We start from the raw sequence: 6,525 nt of genomic DNA on the forward strand, positions 1-6,525 counted from the left end.
AGCCGCTGCCCACGAGCCCCCGGCACGGCCGTGCGGCCAATTCCTCGTGCCCTGGGCAGCGCAGCCCGCACGGCCAGGGCTCGGCACTGCGGGGCCGGGCTGCCGTGGGCCAGCGGGGCCGAAGCCTCGCAGGGCTCGGGGCACAGCAGGGCCCGCCAGGACACCGCTCCGGGGATGCTCCCGGCCAGCTCCTGCCCGAGCCCCCGGAACCCGGGCTGGCTCTGTGCGCTCCGGCAGCCACGGCGGGACCGGCCAACAGCCGGGGACTGGGCTTTGCCCACGGCTGAACCTGCAGAGCTGCAAGCTCTGCCCTGCACGCTGTTACAGCCACGGCAGGGACCAGGCCAGGGAGGAAGGAGGAGCCTCTTTGCCTTCAGCTTCCACGGGGAAAGTTTATTCGAGGTGCAGGGAGCAGGATAAAAAAGAGCCCCTCACCCTCGTTTGCAAGGGGTTTTTGAAATGAACAGGGTCTATGCTTTTATCAGTGTTCAGCTCTTTATTAAAAAGTCACCTCGGCAGGGGGGTGTTGTAGCTTCTTCCGGTAGCCGAAGGGTAAGAAGGCGTGCAGAGTCTGTCCCTGCAGTCTCCGTGCCACAGTGGTAGCCGGAGGTGAAGAGGTGTCCAGTCTGTATCTGAAGTCACGATCAGCAGACCTCTATCCTTTCCTCCTGGCACACTGGTAGCCAAAGGGTGGGGAGATGTGCAGAGTCTGCTGCCAAGATCCAGCAGCAGCTACCCCACTCCTGCCCTCCTGGTAAAACCAGGTAGATTGTCTGGTTCCTTGTGCCTGCTTCCCACAGCCCAGTTCAATCTGATCCTCTGCAGGTTATAGTGACAGGTTAAACTCAGACTAGAGATGGGGTTCCCTTTTCTGCAACCAGCACACCCATCCAGCCCCCTCCACTGTGCCCATCTTTTTCATTTTGGGGTGTTTTTCATCCCCAAAACCCCCTCCCATGATTCCACTGGGTTATTTTGCATTCCAGTCCTAGTTTGGGTGGGGGTGTAGGTGACTCCCAGGAGCAATTATGAAATTAACATTTCAATGTCCGTATATAGTTTAAGCCAAGTGTCATGGCCAGCCTGTTTTGTTCATAAGACAGAGAGCAGGATAAAAAAGAGCCCCTCACCCTCGTTTGCAAGGGGTTTTGCTCAGATCCATGTCAGGCGGTGGGCACAAACAGAAAAGCAACAGGGAATCCACAGGGCAGGAATGAGGGGATTACATCAACACTGTGGGACAATCAGGATAGGAGGACCAGAGGGAAAGGCACAGGGGCCAATGGGGCATCCTGGATTAGGGGATTTCCAAGTGGGGGTTTCAATCAGGGGCTGGCCCTGGAGCTCAGTGGCAGGGAACATTCAGGAAAAAGGGGCAGGGCTACCTGGATAGGCAGGGAAGGGACTGGGACAAAGGGAGGGGAATAATTTGTGGGACGCATTTAAAGGGGGTATACAACTTAGGGAAAAAAAACAACTTGGTGGAAACATGGGCAGTCAACAGAATGTACCACTTAACAATAATTTAATTAAATAAACATAAACAGCAACAGGTTCCTGTCTGCTCCACTGCCACTGGGGTGCCGGGGCTGGCCCTTTGTGACACGGCACATGGTGTCACGGCCCTTTGTGATGTGGGACGTGATGGTGGCCAGAGACCCTTGTGACATCAGGGAGCCCCGCCCGGGCTGAGGGTCTCCAAGGGGCGCAGAGCCCTGGGGTGCCCAGTCCCAGGAGAGCCGCTCTCTGAGGAGGACGCAGCTCCCTGGCTCTGTCTGCGCCAGACGCCGACAGCGACAGCGGCCGACAGCGACAGACAGAGACAGCAGAGAGGAGAAAGACAACTCCACCTCCCGGTCCCACAGCACCTTGCCCAGCTGGCTGGAAGCCACCAGCGAGCCGTGGTCAGGGGCAGTGGGCAGCTCAGTCCTGCCACTGTCACAGACTGAGGAGGAGGAGAGGCTCTTCGCCAAAATGGACCATGAGCTTTCCCAGAGGGAAGATGTGGAAGAGACCCGCCCAAGAGGAGTTCCAGGAGCCCAAGAAATGTCCTGGCGGGGACCCTGGAGCAGCCAAGAGCTGTGCCAAGGCCAGGTACGTGTGGGAGTTTGGGAAGTTTCCCAGTACAGAGGGGGGACACACCAAGAGCTCTATGAAGGGGAAGAAACCATCAGAGCTCAGGAGCTGTCCCAGTGGGAGGAGGACAGTGAGATGTACCAAGAGGGGTGGGAGAGGGAAGAACGTGTGACAACCCAAGAGATTTCCCAGTGGGAAATAGATGTGAGTGGGCGGCAGGAGACGGGATGGGGAGAACACGAGAGGTGCCACGAGCTGTCCCTGCAGAGAGATCTGATTGTCCCAGAGGATTCCCAAGGGGATGATGCCCAAGAGATGTCCCGGAGGGAAGGTGAGAGGTACCAAGACCTCTCAGCATGGGGACAAGGTGTGCTCTCCCACATGTCCCAATGGGAAGACAGGAGAGAGCTGGAATTGTCCCAAGCGAGAGACAGCAGTGGCAGGGAGCTGTGCCAAGGACCAGACGCTGCAGCCCAAGAGCTGCCCCGGTGGGACGATGTGAGTGAGCGAAAGCTGTCCCAAAGGGAGGAAGATGTGAGCAGGCAGGAGCTGCCCCAATGGGGACACAACATCAGCTCTGAGATCTGGGACAGACCCTTGTGCCCAGGGAGGGACGAGGAGCCTCAGCCTTGTCCCCCAGAGGGGCCCAGCTCTGCCGGCCCCGTGGGCACAGAGGTGGCAGCAGAGGCAGAGCCTGCCCTGACCAGCACCTCTCCTTCCCTGCAGAGTCCCACGGAGGCCGAGCCGGCAGCTGCTGCCCTGGCTGGTGCTGCTGAGGAGGCAGCAGTGGGGTCAGGGATGGCAGTGCAGGACAGCATAGATGACGAGGATTGGGAAATGAAATTTTGGCAATTCATGGATGACCTGGAGCCTTTCCTGGTTGGAGACTCAATAGTTTCCCAGAAAGCATCTGTCTCTGAACAGTGCATGGGGGAATATCTGCCCCACTGGGAAGGTGTGGAAGTCATGAGGAGCCACCACCTCTCTGGCCCAGAAGAATATTTAGAGCAAGACCTTTCCCAGGGAGAAGTCAGCAGCTCCCAAGACCCCTCAGACTGCGATGAATGCATCGAGCGAGTGCTGTCCAGAGGAGATGTTGTCAGCTGTGAAGAATTTTCGGACTGGGAAGAATACATTGGCCTAAATGTGTCCAGAGGGAATGGCAGCAGACCCTCAGGCCTCTCCAGCTGGGAAGACAACAGCAACACGGGGCTCATGCAGGAGAACTGGCCAGAGCGCGTCATCCTGGCCAAGCCCTTGTGCCCAGAGGATGACGAGTGGGACAATGTGAGCCTCCTGGAGCTGCCCCCGGAAGATGGCAAAGACCAAAAATCGACAGTTTGTGTGTCAGAGGGGCTGGCAGTGCCCGTCCCTCGGGAGGCCTGGGCTGAGTGCCCGGCACAGGAGCCGTGCAGCCGAGGGCCGGCGCCTGCCCCGCACAGCCCCCCCAGCCCCCGGCCTGCCCGGCTGGGAGCCCAGGCCCTCCGCGGGCAGCCGGCTGCCCCCAGGAAACGTCCCTCCCGCTTCAGGCGGGCGCTGCGGGCGCTGCGGGGGCTGTTCCGCTGTCCCTGCCTCAGGCCACGCTCTGAGGAGTAAAAGAGACCCGGGAAATAGTGAAGAAGAGGAAGAGAAGGAAGGTGAAGAACAGGAAGAAGATGAAGATGACCACTCCTGACAGTCCCGCTCCTCTGTGTCGGAGCAGCAGCTGTCCAGTTCGGCGCGAGGGGCTCAGAGATTGCTGCTGCAGCTCCTCCAAACCAGGGAAGAGAAAAGCCTTTGGATGGGCCAAGCAAGCCAAGCAAAACCCAACCAGGCAGAGCCACGAAGGCCTGGGCAGTGGGGCTTGGAAAATGCCTACCCAAAGAGCCCAAAGCTCCCCCATCCCTGCCCCGCACACACCCGGCCCCGGGCTGGAAGGTGCAGCAACCATTTCTGGGGCACAAAGCAGAGGCTCCTGGAACAGACTCTCAGCACAAACCACTACAGGACAACGGCAAAGACGACAAAGACGACATAGGCAAAGTTGAAGACAATGACACAGAAAAAAAATGAAGAAGATGAAGACGACCTATCAGATGAAGAAGACGAAGATTGTGAAAAAGAGGAGGACGACCTATCACATGAAGAAGACAAAGACAGTGAAGAAGATGAAGACAAATAGGATGGAGAAGATAGCAAAGAGGAAGAAGACAAAGATGAAGACTAAAAAGACAAGACAGAGAATGTTTATTTAAGAATAGATAGAAGATGTATAGTAATAAGAATTCAGAGATACTTAGAAGAAGAGTCCTAGGAATAGGAATAAGAATATCAAAATATGTATAAGAAGAATAGGTATAGGAATAAGGATTTTAAAATATGTAGAAGAAGAAGAAGAAGAAGATTAGAAATAGGAATATAAAAATACATAGAAGTAGCAAAGAAGTATAGTAAGATGAGGAATAAGAATAAGAATTTATATAAGAAGAGAAAATTGAAGGAATAAGTAAAACTAGCAAATAATTTATTTTTATTATATATTGTATATTTCTTTCACAGTTATGAAATAAAAACATTAATGTACCATGTGTTGTAATCACAATGCATTCTAATGACCCCACGCTGTTCCCGTTATTGAAGAACCTGTGTGTTTCTAATAAAGTCTGTAGGGCACCAGAGCAGAGTGCCCGGATCCCATGTCCTGTCTCCCCGAGGTGCCGATGGATTGTCCCAGCCCGAGCCCCGGAGCGCCCCGCGAGCAGCGCGGGCTCAGCCCCGGCGGCAGCGGGAGAGTTCCCGGCCGGGCCGGCGGGGCAGGGCTGTCGCTGCTCTCTGCAGGCAAACGGGAGGCGCAGGCTGAGCCCGGCTGGCAGAGAGCTGTGCCGGGCAGCCCTTTGCAGCAGGGCTGTGCAGCCAGCACAGCCAAGGCAGCAGAGCCCCGCTCTGCCGCTGCCCGTGGCCGGGGAGCCGGGCCGGGGCTGTTCCTGCAGCCCTGCCTGCCTCCAGCAGCCCCGGGCCGGGCGGGAGGGGTTCCCCCGCTGCAGCCCCAGCTGAGGCAGCAGCAGCAGCTCTGTGCTGCTCCTGGCACATCCCTGCGGCAGCAGCTGCACGGGGCTGGGCAGCCGCAGAGCCCAAAGCAGCGCAGCAGCAGCGCAGCAGCAGCGCAGCTCTGGGGCTCTGCTGCTGCTGCTGCTGCTGGGCAGCCCCACAGGGCTCAGGGCTGAGCAGCCGTGCCTGGAGCCCGCTCCTGGCTCCTCCAGCCTCGGGGCTGCTCCTCTGCTGCTCCAGGGCAGGGCCTTTCTCCGGGACTGCCTTTTCTCTCTGCTGGGAGAACTCTCCCAAACCCCAGGATCCCCGGGGCTGGAAAAGCCCTCCCAGCCCAGGGAGTCCCAGCTGGGCCCCATGCCCACCTTGTCCCCAGCCCAGAGCACTCAGTGCCACCTCCAGGGGACACCTGCAGGGATGGGCACTGCAAAGCTCCCTGGGCAGCCCCTGCCAGGGCCTGAGCACCCTTTCCATGGGGAAATTGCTGCTGCTGTCCCAGCTGAGCCTCCCCTGGCCCAGCCTGAGGCCGTTCCCTCTCCTCCTGTCCCTGTTCCCTGGAGCAGAGCCCGACCCCCCGGCTGTCCCCTCCTGGCAGGGGCTACAGAAGGATTGTTCCTTTCCAAGGCCCTCTCCTCCTCTTCTCTGCTTTCTAAAACTAAAAAGGAATCACTGAAGGATGACAAATTTCTTTCTTTCTGTCTTTTCCACACCAAAGGAGACTCCTGCAATGGGAAAAGGAATTGTTCATGCTGGAGCTGCCCCGTGGGTCTCCAGCCCACAGGAGAGGCCTGCAGGATATCAGGTGTGCTCCCACCTGCAGCTCGGCACTTCATAGCTGAGCCAGGAGTGGAAAAATTGGAGAGAAAACAGATTGTCCAGAACCACACTTGATCTGTCTCCTCTCACTCCCTGCACTTGGAGAAGGTGCTGGAAAAATGATGGAGGGCAAGTGCAGGAAATCAGGAGGAACTCTGATTTTACTCCCCGTGTGCTGCCGTGCAGCCTCGGAAAGGAGAGGAGCTTTTGTGCACGGCTGAAGCGTGCGAGTCCTCCGGGAGTTCCACAACCATTGTGGAGCCTTGGACCCAGCTGTTGGTTCTTCCCTGATGCTGCTCAGTTTTGCTTCAGTGTGCCCAAAACAAAGAAGATCACAGGAAACAAATTTAAACATTCAAAAAGATGAGAGCAACAAGTGACAAAATTGTTAAGTTTTTCTAACATAATTTTTTGTCTGCCTCTCTGAGATCCTTCCCCTGTTAGGGGATATACAGTTGTTCTTGCATGAGATCTGAGTGCTGAGCTCAGCTTTGAGACACTTTGTCCCTGGGGCGTTTTCTCTGGGGCTGAATCCTATTTCCATGGTCAGACAGGCTGGTGGGAGGAGCTGTTTGTGACCTTAACCAAGGAGGATGGAGGGAGAGAGAG

Source organism: Lonchura striata, chromosome 1, assembly GCF_050655825.1.
Source record: "Lonchura striata isolate lonStrDom1 chromosome 1, ASM5065582v1, whole genome shotgun sequence".
NCBI classification, from domain to species: domain Eukaryota; kingdom Metazoa; phylum Chordata; class Aves; order Passeriformes; family Estrildidae; genus Lonchura; species Lonchura striata.